The sequence below is a fragment of the Sycon ciliatum genome, chromosome 8, assembly GCF_964019385.1.
Source record: "Sycon ciliatum chromosome 8, ocSycCili1.1, whole genome shotgun sequence".
NCBI lineage: Eukaryota > Metazoa > Porifera > Calcarea > Leucosolenida > Sycettidae > Sycon > Sycon ciliatum.
The window spans coordinates 13,911,579-13,932,326 of record NC_088650.1 but is presented as its reverse complement, the minus strand read 5'-3'; the positions used below and the strand labels follow the sequence as shown (position 1 = coordinate 13,932,326).

The 20,748-nt window shown below is 48.7% G+C and overlaps 1 protein-coding gene across 3 annotated transcripts in view; it reads left to right on the top strand.

The window, feature by feature from the left end:
• LOC135823758 (TNF receptor-associated factor 3-like) overlaps positions 1–20,748 on the top strand; it is a 65,559-nt gene that overhangs the window by 27,244 nt on the left and 17,567 nt on the right. For all 3 annotated transcript variants that reach the window (XM_065336599.1, XM_065336600.1, XM_065336601.1), the window contains exon 4: positions 11,490–11,632. The gene's annotated coding sequence lies outside the window, so the exon portion shown is untranslated. The remainder of the gene's footprint in view (positions 1–11,489; positions 11,633–20,748) is intronic.

Sequence of the window (20,748 nt, the reverse complement as noted above, 5' to 3'; positions counted from 1 at the left end):
GAGTGTAGAGCTGACTGTGGGGAATTCCGGAAAGCACTGCCTAGTACTTTACATACGTAGCATGTGCGAGACTCGAGGGCCGAGGCTGACATTCATGATTTTGCTGACGAAGTGCATGCTAGCTAGCTACTAACTAAGCTAGCGGTGTGCTAGCCGCCCCACGTGTGCACGGACACAGCTGCGTTATCTGAGCTAGCTGACGTGACACAGACACCATGGCGCCAGTTGCCGATTGTTCCAGTACATGAACATGTAGGTATTACAATCATGATTGTGTCCTGCATGTCATAAAATATACTGCAAGTACCGGTACTACTAGTAATAAGTACTAGTATAGTACTAGTCAGTAGTAATCGGATCTGCAGTGCAGTGGAGGAGTGTGTGCTCTGTCAGTCTCTGCACAGTGAATAACACTTTGCAGTGCATACATGTACTGAGTATGCACAAACCAAAGCGTCCAGGGATTGAGTTGCATCTTTTACACAACCTTTTTACATTTGCCTTGAGTTTCTTTGGATTAGACTTTTTTCAAATTATTATTATTAATTTCATTCTGATTTCGTCGTCGAGTTTCATCCCTTGTATCTTTGGTTTTCTTCCTTCTTTCCATGTCGTATTGTTTGAATAAACCCGTTTTGAGTACAGCGGCAGCACGTGCTGCTAGTGTCATGTACATGTACATGTACATGTACATGAAGGACATAATAATAATACTAGTACATGTTATGTACATGCATCAGGTAGTGGACTAGACTGGTGCCAGTGGTGACTGGTACGCTAGTGCTGGCCCTGCTGGGTCAGCAGCTTGGACTGAGCAGAGAACTCCATTCGTGGCGTGAATAACCAATGGAAACAAGATGACTGTATTATGTTACTGGGGGAGTTCCTAAAGACCGCGAGATACTAATACCGGTAGTAGCTGTGAAGTAGCCCATGTAGTGTAGTGCTATGAACAAAAATGGCGATAGAAACACCTGAGGAAATTAATTCTCCCAACGATTTTCTTCCGGATTGCGAGGGATCCGGATAAAAGAGGACCGGAGAAGCGAGGTCTGACTGTACCTGCTCTTTCAACGTTTAAAAACCGTCCCACAACTATAATTATTGTGCATGTATCTTTCTCGTACACCATGGTACACAGTACATGTTACTTTGCACGGTTCTTCCCATTGGTTCAAGAGTGGTTTGTACATTGTGTTCATCTGATCAGATATGTGCATATCGGATTGCCCAGAACAATAGACCTGCCTTGTATTTGAAATATTATACCTTTTTTTGCTTTATAACATACGAAAAATATATTACATGTATATTAAAATCCAGCCCCACAATCACCAATGCGACCCGTCACGTAAATATACTAGAGTGCCGCTTTCAGAAAAAAAGGGAAAACCAGGGAAAACCAGTGTATTCATTCATTGGCCAATGGAATTAGTCACCCTGCCCCTTTTACCTAGGCGTGCTCATCACATGACTCCAGCGCAGTTTACAACGAGATATTCGATTTTATCGACTGGCAATGTCAGGTTAGACGTAACCTTTGTCCAGAAGCAAAATGACTCACTTGCAGAAGTCAGGGCCTTAGGGGTGTAGGTCCTGTAGGATGGTCTTGCATTTCAGTTCAAACAAGGAACCAGTAACATTTGAGTTGAAGACCTTCCAGCTGTCAACGAGGGTTGGGAGACTAGCGTTCAGGGGAAGAGTGTTGCGTCAACGGAGAACGATCGCAGTAAGGATTATTAATTGTATTGTGCGTGAATGCAGCTGCTTTATAACAGAGAGGTTGTCTTCTACATTTATGTCTATACCGACTTAATAATTATTATCATTGAAAAAAGAAGTAACTACTGTAGTTCATATTACCGGAGTGCCGTCTAAAGTTTGAACCATGTCGAGTTAGGCGCTCTTATTAGAGACCCAGCCAGGACTTTGCTAGGCGTAACTTCATGCTGCATTTTCAGCACTTCAGATGATCAGGTTCTTTATTACAGTGTTAGTGTGTCTCAAAATCTAGCCCAAATGTTCAACTGGCATGCAGACCGGTCTTGCCAGTAGTATGAATAAGCTCTTCGAAGGGTGAATAAAGTATTTTATTTATTTATTTATTCAACATCTCCTGGCCCGTCCGAAGACTGCCAATAAACATGAGAGGTCAGGTGATAGCCAACCACGGCAAGCTAAAAGGGAGAAAAAGAAAGATGCTGTCAGAGAGGGAAAGGAGATAGGGAGAGAAAAAGAAAGGGAGGCACATTAGTAATACATGGGATCACTTCGGATGAGACAGTGTGGAAAGCTGGACTTTGAATTTCCTGATATCCTGGCATGTCTTAATGCTAGTAGGCAGGTTAGACCAAAGGGAGTATGCTGAGAAGAAAGGGGATTTCAAAAACAGAGAGGAACTAGCTCGGGGCAGTGATAAGGCATTGCGTGTTGGTCTAGTGGTAACAAACCAGTTGTACTTGGCAATATGTTTCGGGACTTGGGCTAGGAAGATTTTTTGCACAAGGATACAAAGATGCTGCTGATGTCGGGCAAGAAGAGGGTGCGTGGAAGCAAGTTTATAAAGACAAAGGGAGGCAAATGTTTGGTCTTTTCGAAACAGAATTTTCAGAAGCAAGCGTTGATGTACTTCCAGTCTGTGGAGTAAAGTCTGAGACAACCCGCACCAAGCTATATCGCAATAGTCAAATATAGGCAAAATGTACGACTTAAAGAACAATTTTCTGCAGTTATCATTCAAGTGTTGGCAGTGGGGTTGTAGCATACCTAAGGACGCACTCGCACGCTTGCACACAGACTGGACTTGTGGAGACCAGGAGAGTTGGCGGTCGAGAATAACGCCCAGGTGCTTGTGCTCGTTAACAACTTTAATAGGTGTACTATTTAGACCAGGAAAATACAGAAGCTGAGTGGGGGGCGAGGGAGAGAAGAACATGGCCTCGGTTTTGGCGAGGTTAGGCTTCAGTTTCCAGGTTTCCATCCATGTTACTGTAGCGTTGACCCCGGACTGCATGGAGGCCGTGAGGTTGTCTGCCGAGCTGTCGGAGCACATCAGAGCAGTGTCGTCAGCAAAAAGACTTACATTTGGTACAAGGGCTGGCAAGTCATTAACGTACAGTAGAAATAGGAGCGGCCCAAGTATGGACCCCTGGGGTACCCCAGACACGACTAGTAATGGGTCTGATAGGGAGGTAGATACTCTGACAGTCTGGTGGCGGCAGGAAAGATAGGATGAGAGCCATTGCAGGGCTGGACCATGTACCAAGAAGACGGACTCTAGCTTTGCAAGCAGACCACGATGCCAGACGGTGTCGAAAGCTTTCGCTAGGTCAAAGAACACGATGCCAACATGCCGCCTGAGGTTCCGCTGGGTGTAGATGTCTTGTACTAGACGTGTTAGTTGGAAAGTTGTGGAGTCTCCACGGCAGAAACCGGATTGAGATGGTGAAAGCGCTGGGGTGACGTGGCAGTACAGAGACTCAAAGAAAATACGTTCACAGACCTTTGACACAGCGGGAAGGAGAGAGATTGGTCTGTAGTTGCCAGCCTGAGAGCGTTGGCCTTTCTTATAGATCGGGACGATAACAGCAGATTTCCAGACGGACGGAAATACTCCTGTACGATATGACATGTTAAAGAGCAGGCACAAGGGATAGGACAGAGATGGCGCAAGCCATTTGAGAACCTCATTGGGTATGCCATCTTCGCCAGGGGACTTACAATTCTTCAGGAGTTTGAGGTGCTTACAGACGGTAGCAGTCGTGGTAACGACGCGTGTGAGTGGTGCGCTAAGTTCAGGGGCTGGGGACAGCGATGGAATGTCCCAATTCGGATCCTCCGGAAATGTCATTTCAGGATGATCCTCCGCGATCGACTAATCGTGCTAGTGAAAGGAGCTACATTGTACATCAAGTTTGGACTATTCTAGATTTTTCTGTCATTCTATTGTTAAAATGTGACAACGAAACGTTCTGGAACTGACCTTTGCTACTTTGTTGTTTGACATGAGCGCCATTTTAATTTTGTTCATACTTTACAATCATGTAGCTATTTTACGAGTCTATCCTAACAATACTGAGACGCTAGACACTGGGTCATAAGCCATGATATAGTACCAATTCGGAGACGCGAGGCGACCAGAAAATTCTCGATTAGCAATTCCTAGGTTGTAGCTCGTCGCTGTACTAGTGATACATGTACATGTACATGTACAATGTCATGTTCTTTGTCTTACGAAATAATTAATTAGTTGTTTACTGCGAGAGTGCGCTACGACCACGTCGACCAGCTGGGTGACTGTTTGACACAGTACTATTATCCGCGGCGATGACTCAGAATGGACGTCAGTCACGCGTGACAGTGAAAAGGCTTGCAATGATCTTGTGACGTTGTGTCTTGTCTTTGTGTCAATCACCAGACTACTTAGTACTAGTAGACCTACTCAGTACTGTAGTACAATGTCATGTAGACCATCCACTCCTAGCCTAGGATCCTGCAGGATTTGCTCATGTCCAAGCCACGTGCATTTTCGGCCTAGCCAGGACCGCGTACCGGTCCACACGACATGTCATTGTAGGTCTGCACTGTGCTGTCTGTAGTGAGACTAAGCGCCTGGATCGGGTTGGCTAGGCTGTTGCTTTCATGTCACATGACCATGCGGGACAGTCAATTAATATTAATAAAATTTAATAATTATTATTTTATTGGTTCCAACACCAGGCCTACCTGGATGAGTAAGTATGGTATCGGCCATGTTGGTTCCAATGTACGCTCAAATGTAGTCACATGACAAAGTTGTGAAGCCGATCCTCACCTGCCTCAGCTCGAGATGTCCCATCCGCTGGGAATGCTGATTTCATGGCTGCAAAATGGTGTGGAAAACTACAATGTACATTCGGTGGTAGACATAAATGTACATGTACATGTACATGCTGCAGAATGCGTCTCAAGCATAGTCGATGACATCCATGTCCCTGGCTCAGTCCCGGTTGTTCTCGGCATTGAGACAACATAAGTCATAACCTCTTGCATAGACAAGTCACCAAAAATCCGTCCCTGACCTCCAAGGTCAGCATAAGCTTCAGTGATCCCATGCAAGGAAACCTGGAAGAGGCTTAGGCCGTCAACACTATTCGCCTTTATATCATTGGGCCTAGTTCCCGTTTATTGTCCGAATTAAAATAAACCAACCAACCAACACTAGGATTGGTCGTGGTAGGGTAGCAGTGGTTCCCCCAGTGTGTCCTTGACCTCCATCACCTAAGTCCTTATCCACAGCCATGGATGACGACCCTGGAGGACCTGGGCTACACCTAGCAGCACCCAACATCTCCTGCACCTGATTTCGCCTGCTAGAGCCAGCACACACACACACACACACACACACACACACACACACACACACACACACACACACACACACACACACGCACGCACGCACGCACGCACGCACGCACGCACGCACGCACGCACGCACGCACGCACGCACGCACGCACGCACGCACGCACGCACGCACGCACGCACGCACGCACGCACGCACGCACGCACGCACGCACGCACGCACGCACGCACGCACGCACGCACGCACGCACGCACGCACGCACGCACGCACGCACGCACGCACGCACGCACGCACGCACGCACGCACGCACGCACGCACGCACGCACGCACGCACGCACGCACGCACGCACCCACGCACGCACGCACGCACGCACGCACGCACGCACGCACGCACGCACGCACACACACACACACACACACACACACACACACACACATCCGTTCCACCACTAAGTTGGTTGCTCTTCGTCACTGCTGCCACTCCTTACAGCTGCCATTCTTACTGTGTCCAGCCCAAAGTCTGTCTGTTATCTCATGTACCCGCACCCATATTTCTACCACCCTTTATGACTCCGATAATGATGTCTCTGCATCGATTACTGCTGTTATAAAGTAAACAAGCGTTTCGGAGAAAGTAGTTTTAAATTTTAATATAGCTACAAAGACGACTAATTGCACTGTAAGCATTTCCTATAATTATGTCGACATGTACATGTACATTGTATGTGTAAATGTTATACGATGATCGCAAGGCACACAGCGAAAGGGAAAGAGGGGATTTGTTCAGAACTGCTGTTAAAAAGCGTAGTGTTAAATTGCTACCACGCTGCACCTTTTCTATCCTTCCACTTTTGATATGTCTTCAGCTTCTTCCTCTTCATATTGAGCTGTTGACAGAAACTCCCTTGATTTAGGCCAAGGCCAGTGGAGTATGATGCAAAATACAATACAAGTGGTCTCTGGCAATTCCAACACGATATTCGGCGAAATTGTAATCATCCGTCCCCCAGCCCGTCCTCCACCTGTACCCCACTTTGTACTGTTCTAGCTTATAAACGTGGAAGACATGGTGCAAGCTATTTTGTCAGTTGATTCCGGAAAGGAACGGGTCACGACGGGATACCAGGTCTTCTGCTGGAGCCGCGGCATCCCTTGCGTCCTCCATACTGGCTGCCATCTGCAACGCGTCTCCTTCAACTGGGGGTTGTTGTCCCTAGCCCCATAATGTGTACCAACGTAAGACCACCTCTTAAGAATGGTTTCCCTTCGACCCCGCAAAAGAGACTGGTAAAGAGATGTGCCCATCAACTACTATCGTACATGTAACAGAGTGTCTATAATGACAAACAAACTTCTGCCCACTACCCATTTCGCCCGGATTTGCATCAGTAGTTCGATGCAGAATCAGTAGGAGCGCGATCACGGATCTGCGAGAGAGACATTATTTTTTTGTATCGTATTTTATTATTTTACTTGGGCATTCGCAACAGACCCTTAGGTCTTCTTACAGGGTGCCCAAGATGAATGAAATTGTTAAGTTCCTGGCGAAATGAATTGGGGATATGATTTGTGCGAAGGGATTCGGGAAGCGCATTAAAGCGGTCAGCACCAAGGAATGAAATAGATCTGTATCCAGCTTGAGCTTGCACAACGGGTAAGGAAAGGGAATAATTGACTTGGCCGCGGGTTACTCTATCTGTGTGAGCGCAGTCACGGCGAAGGGAGAACATGTCAGAGAGGAGTGAACTGCAGATATTGTGGATGCAACGGAACACGAAGAATATGGACTTAGTATGATATCTTTTGTCTAAGCTAATTATGTGGTATCGCTCAAGCAAGTATGATGTCCACGTGAATGTGTCATGCTCAAATATGCATCTACATAATTGTAAGTGCTCTTTTACTTACATGTATGCGTAGCAGCTGATCTCTCACGTTGTCAGCGAGGCAGTGGACGTAGGCAGTGCTGGGGTACTCGAGCTTGCTCTGGACTACTGACAAGTAGAGCTGCCTTCTGGCCTGGACAGCAAGGTTCCTCCTTCCACGTCGGAAAGCACCTAGTTTCTTTCCGATGTCTTCCCTGAGGAAGTTAACGTGGGCACTGAAACTTAAAGTTGAATCGAGAGTCAGTCCTAGATACTTAACTTCGTCAGACGGGGCAATAACAGTCGAACCACAGACAATGCTCAGGTTAGGTGGAGGCTGTGAGCGTCTGCTGTGGATCAGTAGTACTTGGCTCTTGCTGGAGTTCAGGAGCAGGCCGCGATCTGTGAGGTGCTGCTTCACCACTGAAAAATCGTCTTCTAAGTAAGACATGAGAATTCGTGGACACTTTCCAGAGGCATACAGGGTGGTGTCGTCTGCATAAAGAAGGCATTGGGAACTCAATGGCAGAGTGGGGACACGTCGAGTGTAGATGCTGAAGAGGGTAGGGCCCAGGACGGAACCCTGGGGAACGCCCCTAGTGCAGGTTCTACAGTCACTTGTGGTTCCGTTCACTTCTACGCGTTGCTGTCGGTGAGACAGATACGACTTGAACCACTCAAGAGCACTTCCACGGATCTTCAGATTGTGAAGGTCATCTATTAGCGTTTGGTGGTGGACGCGGTCAAAGGCTTTGCTCAGACAGTGTGAATCATCACAAGCCAATGCTGCATAGTGATTTCACATCGGTGTTGTGTTACCAAATTTTTTTAGTAGAACGTTGTAGTGTAATGAGTAGCATCATGACAGAACTCTATCCCTAGGCATATCATTGTCTGTCTCCAGGTTTCTCCTTCCTACTCCCTACACTCACTCGCATTGATCTAACGTGTGTACTTGTATAAGAACCGCAGCCTGCCTGCTGTACCATTGACTCATGCATTCATGTACCGCTGGACTTGCTGGCTGCGCATCACTAACCCTTCCCCTTCTATGGCACAGTCCCCGCATGCACTGAACGCAGTACTCGGGTGCGCGTGCGTATTCATGTCTGAGTGCACTGCCCTCGGGCTCCATCTATACATGGCATCCCGTCCATTCCGCTCTTTGTCTTCTTTACACAGTGATTCCCGATTGGAATCACCTCTTCGTTTCTGCTCTCCTGACAGTTAGTTGTGCTTTTCCGTGTCCGATAATGTTCCCCCTTTTGCAATAAACAGTCAGGCGAAACTACTCTAAGTAGTTACCGCTACATGGCGCAGTGAACAGGATCAGTGATAAAAAAATAACATTGATCCGCAACGAACCTGGTCTGCAACTTCAGGATCTAGGATGGCTCGCGTTCGACAACGCCGGCGATCGCGATAAATCTCAGGAAGTGGAGACGAAACTCTCGGCGTACTTCACGCCCGTGTCCAACGTCGTCCACGGACGAACGATGTTCGAACGCGACACACAGTCGCCATCCGAGACCGTGGACGAGTCACTTCTGCGTCGTCTCTACGGCGGCGCGGACAACGGCGATTTCAAGGACGCTCGCGATGGCCGCATCTGCGATCGCTTCACGACACACCACTGCAGGCCAACAGCTTACTGCAACAGCTTACTGCAACAGCTCACTGCAACGGCTCACTGCAACAGCACTGCAACGGCTTACTGCAACGGCTCACTGCAACGGCCCACTGCCACGGCTTACTGCAACAGCTTACTGCAACAGCTTACTGCAACAGCTCCCTGCAACGGCTCACTGCAACAGCTCACTGCAACGGCTCACTGCAACAGCTTACTGCAACGGCTTACTGCAACGGCTTACTGCAACGGCTTACTGCAACGGCTCACTGCAACGGCCCACTGCAACGGCTTACTGCAACAGCTTACCGCAACAGCTCACTGCAACAGCTCACTGCAACCGCTCACTGCAACCGCTCACTGCAACGGCTTACTGCAACGGCTTACTGCAACGGCTTACTGCAACGGCTCACTGCAACGGCTCACTGCAACGGCTCACTGCAACGGCTCACTGCAACGGCTCACCGCAACCGCTCACTGCAACGGCTTACTGCAACGGCTCACTGCAACGGCTTACTGTAAAGGCTTACTGCAACGGCTTACTGCAACGGCTTACTGCAAAGGCTCACTGCAACGGTTTACTGCAACGGCTTACTGCAACAGCTTACTGCAATGGCTTACTGCAACGGCTTACTGCTCACTGCAACCGCTCACTGCAACCGCTCACTGCAACGGCTTACTGCAACGGCTTACTGCAACGGCTTACTGCAACGGCTTACTGCAACGGCTCACTGCAACGGCCCACTGCAACAGCTCACTGCAACGGCTTACTGCAACGGCTCACTGCAACGGCCCACTGCAACGGCTCACTGCAACACCTCACGGCTACTCCCGCCGCAGCCGGACGCCACCAAGCGGTGGCGAGCAAAAACGGCATGCCTGCTGCCGCCGAGCCCAACACAAGTGCCACCTCCACTACCTGACAGGTCGCACAGCCATTGCACCGGAGCGGCTCATCTCCACAATGTGAACATGGACCTGCAACTCTTTCCGTTAGGGGAGATGTGGTGTAATAAGTACCATCATGACAGAACTCTATCCCTGGGCATAGCATTGTCTGGGCCTGCAACTCTTTCCGTTAGGGGAGATGTAGTGTAATGAGTAGCATCATGACAGAACTCTATCCCTAGGCATATCATTGTCTGTCTCCAGGTTTCTCCTTCCTACTCCCTACACTCACTCGCATTGATCTAACGTGTGTACTTGTATAAGAACCGCAGCCTGCCTGCTGTACCATTGACTCATGCATTCATGTACCGCTGGACTTGCTGGCTGCGCATCACTAACCCTTCCCCTTCTATGGCACAGTCCCCGCATGCACTGAACGCAGTACTCGGGTGCGCGTGCGTATTCATGTCTGAGTGCACTGCCCTCGGGCTCCATCTATACATGGCATCCCGTCCATTCCGCTCTTTGTCTTCTTTACACAGTGATTCCCGATTGGAATCACCTCTTCGTTTCTGCTCTCCTGACAGTTAGTTGTGCTTTTCCGTGTCCGATAATGTTCCCCCTTTTGCAATAAACAGTCAGGCGAAACTACTCTAAGTAGCCACCGCTACATGGCGCAGTGAACAGGATCAGTGATAAAAAAATAACCTGGACTTTGGACATTGGAACCAACAAGCAGACTGAAGTGGCGGAGGAAGGCCGAATTGCTTTACAAGAACACTCTGTAGTATCTTCCTGACAAAACAATTGAGCAGGTCTATGGAGAGGCATGGAGATGTTTTGCCTCGAGACCTAATGGTATGGCGCAGTGAACGTTTACTACCAATCTACCATCAATTTACACTGACTAAACGAGTCCAGTTAAGAGTAGAGCTCACACGCTCTCTTCCATTAGCACTGCAACAATTCAACTCGTATCACAATATTACAATGTTTCGGCAAATTGCCTTCATCAGGTTCACAACGAGTCCAGTTGCTCCGTTGGAGAAGTATGAGGAGTAGCGCTTCTCCTCACGCTCCTTCCCGGAAGAGTGTACATGTACATGTACATGTATGTACACTTTGTCAATGGTTTGTATAGTACTCTTATATAGTCGATCTATACCATAATTGCGGTATTCATCCGTTTTCCAGTTTTATTTGTTGAAGTAAACAGTTGACATTTCGTGTTTTTTCGGACTCTTCTTGGTCTGTTCCTGTCTTGCCTGTTCTGTAGTTGCAGGCGTATGTGCACCGCATTGATCCCGCTCTTTCCTTAGCCTTCCTTAATTCCATTTGGCTAATGCAAAAGCTTTACATGCTGCGTATATTGACATTTCATTGATGCCAAGGAGAGATAAACTCCTGGCAAACAAGTCTGATGCCTCCCATTGTATCTGTAACACAGCCATACAGCCCCCACATTTTATTTATTTATTTATTTATGGATTCCCCAAAGGCCGAGGCCTAAGTCGAGGGGGTCTCCGTTCATGGCTTACTGGGAATATATCTGCAAAATTATAACATGTAGATTGAGAAGAGGAAGGAGGAAGGGTTATAACAAAATGCGTACTGTAGAAATCAGCCATAACGTTCGTTACTATGTTAGAGAAACTCTGGAAGGAATGAAACCAGCGGGTTCAAAGCGGGTGTTGGCAAAGATGGTACGGACACGAGACACAAAGCAACATTCCTTTCATATCATGTGTGCTTTCTCTCCGCGTTCAGTGTGAGCAAGGAGAAACTGCAGAGCGACAGAGAGAGAGAGGCGAAGCGCTGTACTGAATTGTGCCCTATCGTTGAAGACATACTATTATCATTGCTGCTGACTTCAGGTGATTAAGGGACCGGCAAGAACGATTCAGCAAAAGGTAAGCGGAGAAATCATTGTATTGGATATGCACTGCTTCCCACGGTGTCCAGTCATCTTAGCAACTTTCACCATTATTTCATTAAAGCCAAGCCGTGAATCCTGCTTCCAAGATTGAATTCGATGCGAATATGCAGATAATGATACTTAAAGCTGTGTGGACCCTGGCTAGCACCTGCATGACCTTACTACAGTAATGTCTTCTGCATAGCTACGGGAATACAATTCAACTAAAACTCCCTATTAGCCCCTGCACCCGTAAACATGCAGGCACCTCCAAGTGCATCCGCACGCCCAGCTTGGGCACTCGTGCACCCACGCAGACAGACAGAAGCACACACATGCACGCACGCGTCACTGGCGTACCCATGCTCTGACAAGCAGACACCCGCACAACATACGGCTCACTATGGCCTGCACAAACATACTTCGAAGTACAATAGACACATTGGGTTGGGGGTTGCCATGATTTCTTTTGGACAATCCAAATATTCAAGAATATGCTCTTTGATAATAATTGATTGAGTAAAGATGCATGCCTGAAACTAGCATCTGCCCGCCAAGGGCGCATACATGTAAATGGCCACCGCGGCCCGCAACTGCCCGCTGGGGGCTAAACTAGCATACTGGCCACCGAGGGCCTGTCCCCGGGGAAAATCGCGGAAAAATCCCAGAATTTGCGGTGTAATTTACGGGTAAATATGGCATAATTTGCGGTGAATTTGAGGTAAGTACATGTATGCGGTGAATATTATTGATATCCGGCAAGTTTGCAGTTGATATGAGGCAATTTTCAGTGAGTATGTAGTAAAATCAATCAGTTACAAGTCTCTGGTGAAAGCAGTGCACTGTGTGCACGTGTAGTGCAACAAAAAAGTTCAAAACGCGGGAAAATCGCGGAAAACGCGGTCTTTAAAAAATCGCAAAAAAACACGGAAAAAACGCGGCCGCGGAATCGCGATTTTCCCCGGGGACAGGAGGGCGCACGAATGACTATTCAGACTAAGCTAGCCTACCGCCCACCGAGGGCGCGCAAATGGCCGCTGAGGCCAGCAAACAGCCGGCCGAGGGCTAAACTACCATACTGCCCACCGAGGGTGCACAAATTGCCACCGAGGCCAGCAAACTGCCCACCGTGGGCCGATATCATCTTGCCCGCCGAGGGCACACAAACGGCCACCGAGGCCAGCCAATTGCCCACGGAGGGCTCACACGACTGCCTGGCATCAGGCGTCACAACATACAGACATAACAGGAGGCCCGTTTGCCCCCCCCCCCCAACCGGAAAAACAAAATGCCACTCTCAAAAGGGGTGGGAGGGAGGGAAAAAACTTTGACTTTACACAGAAACTGCAACTGCAAAGAACACTCCTTCGCACAAAGACAGCTCAGCAAAACACGTCTCCAAATAATTAGACGCCACATCCACGATTGTCCATACAATTTTGCCAGGCCACACGCTGTGCATGCGGCTTAGTCAAGAGGTGGTCACGTGACACGCACTCGCAGCACTCCACCACCAGCATGCGTGTGCATGGGCTAACTAGGCTTTGCTGCGCAAAGCCCACATATTATTAATAATAATAGTAATCATAACAGCTCGCATGTAACCCATGGGTGAGATCACCCATGGGGCTAAAGCATCTGTCGGCGAAAGAGATAGAGAAATATAAACGAGAAATACATGACATACACACCCTCTCCATTCCGTTATTGCAGGGAAAAACTACCTCGATTCCACCATGAGCCTAGGCATGAGGAATATAATATTAAGTACAGAATTTACCAAAAGATATTTGAGTAAGTGCAGACATTATTAGCATGATACCGTAGACTTTAGGCCTTGACGGATTATGCTAGTATTTTCGTGAAATTATGCTTTTCGCATTGCTGAAAAAATGGCAGAATTATGCTATTATTATGCTGAAAGTTATCATATTATGCTGCATTATGCTCACACATGCTGCTAATGTATGTGATGCTTCTGTGCAAAATAACAGGAGAAATATTTTTGTAGAGGGCGTTGTACTATAGTAGCAAAAGTTCAACGGGGTCGACGCACCGTCCAACCTAGCTGTACATGTACGACCGTCACTCATTGAATTTGTAGTGGACTGGACATGTTATCAAGGGAGTCGTAAACCTACGACTTCCTGGTGCATCTACTTGTACTTGTACTCGTAGAACATGTACAAAAAAGGGCAATCTGGATCGACATACCATTAATAAGTTATTAAATTTCACAGGTCTGACTAGGCCTTGACGGATTATGCTAGCATAATTTTTCGCATAATTCCTACCAAAATCGAATAATCGCATAATTCGAGGCAAATTGCATACGAATCGCATAAAATTGTAATAATCCACCTGTTCGCATCAAATTCCATACAGTTGTACAAGTACAAGTACAAGTAGATGCACTAGGAAGTTGTAGGTTTACGACTCCCTTGATAACATGTCCAGTCCACTCCAATCAGTGATGGTCGTAGCTAGGTCGGACGATGCGTTGACCCCGTTGAACTTTTGCTTCTACAGTACAACGCCCTCTACAACAAAATTCCCTTGTTATTTTGCACAGAACCATTATGCATTAGCAGCATATGTGAGCATAAATGAGCGTTAGCATGCTAACGCGAGTTAGCAGCCAGCCCAGCGAGCTGGCCCAACCTGCACGCATGCGCGAGTCACGTGGGCACGCGCCCTTCAATATCCTGTACAATGTCTCTTTCATGTCATTGCTGTTTGGACTTTCGAGCGTGCAACTTGCGGAACAGGTGTTCCCGAAACAATTTCCTTCCGTTAGACTTTCAAGCTTGCATTCTCGTATCTCTGCGTTTCAATTCAGACTTCATTGACGCCTGTTGGTGCCTGTTGGTGCCTGAATGTCGTCGTCTACAGTGGAACGTCGACTGTGGTTTTTTAGCTTGCGCCATCATCAGGTTTCCTGAAATGAAGTACCTCCACGCGATCTCAGCGACCCTTGTTTGTGCCTTGAAACAATGTCGTCGTCACCAACCGGCGTCCAGCCTCTCCGGATCGCCTCGCTCTACCTGGCTCCGCCGCCCGCCTACTGCGAACGCAGCGACGGCCGCCACGCACCACTGCAACAGCAGGCGCGAGCCTGACGATCGTAATTCGTATCCAGAGAGGCGAGTTCGTGGACTTTGATTTTCTGTTGGAAGTAACAACGGGAGTTGTCCACTGCCGTCACCAACGCCACCCAGCTTCTCCTCGCTCTACTTGGATCCGTATCGCCGCTCGCCGCCAGCAGGCCGGACCCTACTGGGAGCCCGGTGCAGTGACGACCGCCATATGCGCATGCAGCACCAACAGCAGGTGAACCTGACTGTCCTATACGGGCCCTTCTCGATCGCGTCCAGAGAGGCGAGTTCGTGGACTTCGATTTCCTGCTGCCCGATACAGTTGCAGTCAGTCCAGCTCCGGCGACGTTCCAACTCCGTAGCCCCTCATATGTTGCTCTTCTGGCGCACTAGCATTTATTTGAATCCGAACCCAGAACTGCGCTTCGTAGGCTGCATGACGGTAGCACTTGAGTTGAGACCTGGACAGTGTTCATGAATGGTCTGTGTTCCACTGTTCCTCACCGCGTTTCACGAGTGCCTGTGCCTGTGGACGTATTTGGCCACGATCGTCGCGGCCAATCGCCAGCTTTTGCCACCTAGAAACTGGACGTTATCAATACTCAATCTGCGGACAACTGTTTCGTCCTTTGTGGACTCATCAGCGCAGCACAGAGGGAATTAAGCCGAACCTGATAGCAATGGAAAATAAAATAAATCTCCAAAGCCAGGTTATCAATATCAACTTGTGGCAACTGCGCCTCGCGGTGTACTGGAACAGCACGACCCGCCTGCCAGCAGTGCAGCTCAGTGCACTCGCCAGCATTTCCGTGCGCATTTCGTCCTACTCACCAGTACAGATCCGCATCACGTACCGCAACCGTATGCCGCTACTACGAGTACGGCGCTTGCACGCGTCAGCTCAGGCAGTGCTACCTCCAGTGCCGACAGGAGCATCCCAGGGCAAAGTGTAAGGCCTCATCAGTAACTGTGTAAGCACTCAGTTTCTCACTTCTCAAAAATTACTGGACTCACATCCTGATCCTATGCTCCGGAGGTATGTTGCACATGGTCGTAATTGTGGGGTTGTGGTAGGTTTCATCGGCAACCACTCAACTAACTGGGATCCATTGAATTTAACACGGTCACATGCTAACCCAGATTATATTTCTGCGCAACGATCCGTTTCTTGCAGCAGGCTTGAAACAGCTGGCCGATCCGTTTCTTGCAGCAGGCTTGAAACAGCTGGCCCATGTTCTTCACCCCCTTTCTCGCCTCTGTGCTGTTCCGGCGTAGATGCGGTTCCTAGACGAACGGGAAGTTACACACGACACACCCTTTGTAAAGCCTGGAGGGTCGAAGTGTCAACGATTACATTCCAGCAGACCGTGTCTCTCCACAATGTCAAGATGACAATGCTGCAAACATGACTAGACAATTGCTCGCCCCGCTGTATCTTGCTAAGCTCAATGTTAAAAGTGCATCCTGCCGAATTCCCATCTGCCCGGAGGAGTGGCCCTTGTTGAACCGCTGGCAGGATCAATACTGTTATGAGAGCGTCCTGCCCTTCAGACTGTACTACGCTCCAGGCCAGCTATATGGAACTCTGTCGCATCCGCCAGTGAATGGATTGTGTGCGGGCAGTTCGCACTCCCACGCCTGTTGCATTACGGGGAATCCCTCAATTAATGTTACTTCCTCAATGCATGCTCTGGACTTGTGTTACCTCGCCAGCAACTCGCTATTCTGCTCCGAGCGTTTACATACCTCGGTGTTTCTCTGGCCCCAGCAAAAGTGGAGGGTCCAGCTCAATTCCTGACGTTATTGGCATCTTCCCATTACGGGAAATACCTCGACTAACGTTTCGGTCTCCATGCATGCTCTGGACTTGTGTTAGCTCGCCAGCAACTCGCTACTCGGCGCCGTGCGTTTACATACCTCGGTGTTTCTCTGGCGTCAGCAAAAGTGCTTCCTCGATGTATGCTCTGGACCTGTGTTAGCTCGCCAGCAACTCGCTACTCGGCGCCGTGCGTTTACATACCTCGGTGTTTCTCTGGCGTCAGCAAAAGTGGAGGGTCCAGCCCACGTCCTGACGTTTATCGGCGTCATCCTGGACACCCGCGCGCTCACATCAGTCTGCCGATGGACGAACTTGCCAAGCTTCACGACCTCCTACGGGCCACTCTCAACACAGCTTCAACTACCCAATGTCAACTCGAGTATCTTTTGGGAAAGCTCTCGTTTGCTACAAGAGTGATAGTCCCAGGACGCACATTGCAGATTGTGGTCACTTGCCAACTGGTACCAGCAGCCGTATTACCTGATCAAGCTCTCCGAAGAGTGCCTCAAATACCTTCGCTGATGGCCTTAGCTCCTGGAATAGTAGAACGGCCGGTCCTTCTTCCTACACCCTAAGTGGACGCCGTCCCCCAACTTGCTGCTATTCACTGATGCAAGTGGTGCACTTGGCTGGTGCGCAAACAATTGCAACCGGGGATAGGGCAATGGACAGTCAATCAAGCAGACCAGCCAATCGCAAAGAGTGGTTTGCAATTGTGGCAGCACCTGGAAAAGCTAGCGGCACCAGCAGCAGATGCCAATCGATCGGCTTTGCAGCAACTGCGAAAATCTTGCTCGTCAGTTGTGGCTATGGCCTGGCGTCATACACCGGCCACTCGTTTCGAATCAGCTGCCGGACTCGATATTCAGAGAGGCGGGAAGGTGGAAAGCCATGTCTGCCCGAGTAACATTCAGAGGCCACCAGCAGCCAAAGCATGGGTGGCTGTGGCAATGGCCTCAGCCCATGATATCGAGTTCCTGTTAGTCAATCGTTACCGAGCTTGCACTGCTTACAAATATCACAGGTAGCTGCACTTTGTGATCCGCTCTGGGAGTGCCGATTTATGGAATAGATGCTCTCAACTGGTTATGCATCTCTATATATCTAGCATTTGGCGGCTCTATTCAGAGTCATTGGCGGCTCCATGCGGAGGCATTGGCGGCTCCATGCGGAGTCATTCGGCGGCTCCATGCGGAGTAATTGGCAGCTCCATGCGGAGTAATTCGGCGGCTCCATGCGGAGTCATTCGCTGGCTCCATGCGGAGTCAATTGCCGGCTCCATGCGGAGTCATTCGCCGGCTCCATGCGGAGTCATTCGCCGGCTCCATGCGGAGTCATTTGCCGGCTCCATGCGGAGTCATTTGCCGGCTCCATGCGGAGTCATTCGCCTGCTCCATGCGGAGTCATTTGCCGGCTCCATGCGGAGTCATTTGCCGGCTCCATGCGGAGTCATTTGCCGGCTCCATGCGGAGTCATTCGCCTGCTCCAAGCGGAGTCATTTGCTGGCTCAGCTGCGAGCCATTATACCAGTTGCTCGAATCGGCACTCCCAGCTTAATGCAAAACTCGGTTGCTCTGTTGTGAGGTGGGGGATGCTAAATGAGCGTTAGCATGCTAACGCGAGTTAGCAGCCAGCCCAGCGAGCTGGCCCAACCTGCACGCATGCGCGAGTCACGTGGGCACGCGCCCTTCAATATCCTGTACAATGTCTCTTTCATGTCATTGCTGTTTGGACTTTCGAGCGTGCAACTTGCGGAACAGGTGTTCCCGAAACAATTTCCTTCCCACCCTCCCACCCACTAGCTCAACTCATGTTTCTGGCGCACACATGACGGTATCTGTATAGTCCATGAGAATATATGCTCTCAACTGGTTATGCATCTCTATATATCTAGCATTTGGCGGCTCTATTCAGAGTCATTGGCGGCTCCATGCGGAGGCATTGGCGGCTCCATGCGGAGTCATTCGGCGGCTCCATGCGGAGTAATTGGCAGCTCCATGCGGAGTAATTCGGCGGCTCCATGCGGAGTCATTCGCTGGCTCCATGCGGAGTCAATTGCCGGCTCCATGCGGAGTCATTCGCCGGCTCCATGCGGAGTCATTCGCCGGCTCCATGCGGAGTCATTTGCCGGCTCCATGCGGAGTCATTTGCCGGCTCCATGCGGAGTCATTCGCCTGCTCCATGCGGAGTCATTTGCCGGCTCCATGCGGAGTCATTTGCCGGCTCCATGCGGAGTCATTTGCCGGCTCCATGCGGAGTCATTCGCCTGCTCCAAGCGGAGTCATTTGCTGGCTCAGCTGCGAGCCATTATACCAGTTGCTCGAATCGGCACTCCCAGCTTAATGCAAAACTCGGTTGCTCTGTTGTGAGGTGGGGGATGCTAATGCGGCATAATATGGTAACTTTTAGCATAAAAATAGCATAATTCTGCAATTTTTTCAGCAACGCGAAAAGCATAATTTCACGAAAATATTAGCATAATCCGTCAAGGCCTAGGTCTGACGGAAAGATGCAAACGGGAAAAGTCCAAAGAAAGTGTTTACTTTCACCAACAGGACTCGAGTGGGGGACCTTCGCTGAGGCCAGTGATCCTCTAATCACTTAGCCTATGGTGTAGCTGTCATCCCAGCAGAGACCCTTCAACAACATGTTCTTCAGACTCCGTAACTCACGATTCCTGTGAATCCACACAGGCAGGTGGGACGGAGTCACGCAGCCCTGTCAGTAACCCACACACTTCACAAGTAACAAAACAATATTATTATTCAACTTTGCCCGTCTGCTGTTTACTGTTCGTCATGGTGCTAACTATGCAATAGGATGATGATTTTTTTATCTGAATGTGAAACTGTTGCATTGTTTAGGTGTTTGGTTCTCACTTTACATGTACATATTTCTCTTGAGTCTTTAGTAGATTCTTGGTTCGAGGAAAGCAAATCAGCGCACGAAGGACAGAAGCCATAATTATAGTTTCGACTAGGCCTTTCGTACTATTATTTCCAAGTCGAATACAATGGTGATAAACAAAGTAGCAAGCATATCCTGCTTGCTTGCTACCTAGTTAATCACCATTGTACATGTACATGTACATGTATTCGACTTGAAATGTAGTGGTAAGAAAGGCCTAGTCGAAACTATCATGGCTTCGGCGCCCCGCGTGCTGATTTGATTCTCGTTAGTAATTTTCGCTTCTATCACCCCAACACCATATTATCGTGTTATCGTGGTAGTGTGAATTTCACACCGTTTCACCCCAATGTTTCCACATTTTCTGCATTTTATAAAGTTCTTGTATTATCTAGTGTGATGTGAGTTCCAACTGATGATCATCACAGGAAACGTTCTTGGAAAACTCTTGACCTACTTTGCCTTGAGTGTCGGAGTAATGAGTGCTCAGTCGATTTTTTCATAGCTCTCTTCAACTTAATAGTCATCTATTTTTAGTTTGTAATAGTGCAATACAACCTCCTGAAGAGTATTGCTCGAAAACTACATGTACATGTAGTTCGAAGCCTTTTTCCTGGCTACTTATTTCTTCCAACACAATTGTCTGTTATAAATTCAATAAAGTAGTAATGGTATGTCGATCCAGCTTGTCCTGTTGATTGCGCTTTGAATGATTACTGTACATTGAATTTGAAGTTTCTCCCAATCATATAAATTAGCAATGTAACTGCTCCGGTTCGTAGTATGGAGTCAGAAAAGCATCGCCCCCCAGCCAGCAAGGTAGTTTGTACTTCGTCGTAAGCTGCTCGACAGCTTTACTTTGTAATCGTCTCCGCTGTGCGTATGACAAATACCTACAAAAACCCTTCAAAGGTTTCGAATCGCTGGCGAAAGTGTTGTCACATTCATAGGACAGCCTTGTTGACAGGAATAACTTTCTGTTACCAAGAATGAGGGCAGTATGGATCGCCCTTTCTTTTTTCCATACAATTTTACCGAGGAAAACAAGGGCAATCAAGGCTAGTTTGTCATTACTCGCAGTCTCATGCTTACGCAATGAAATCATCACGCAACAACAATGATACAGTCGTCATGTAAAAATGTGTGTTTCTCACGATCGGGGAGCTCGTACTTTTCCTGCCGACTTGAATCTCACTTGACTGACTCACGTCTGCCATCCAGAGCACACCAGAAAGTCCATCGAACCTTCCACTCGGCAAACCTGTGCTAGAAAGCACCACTCCCTGCTGT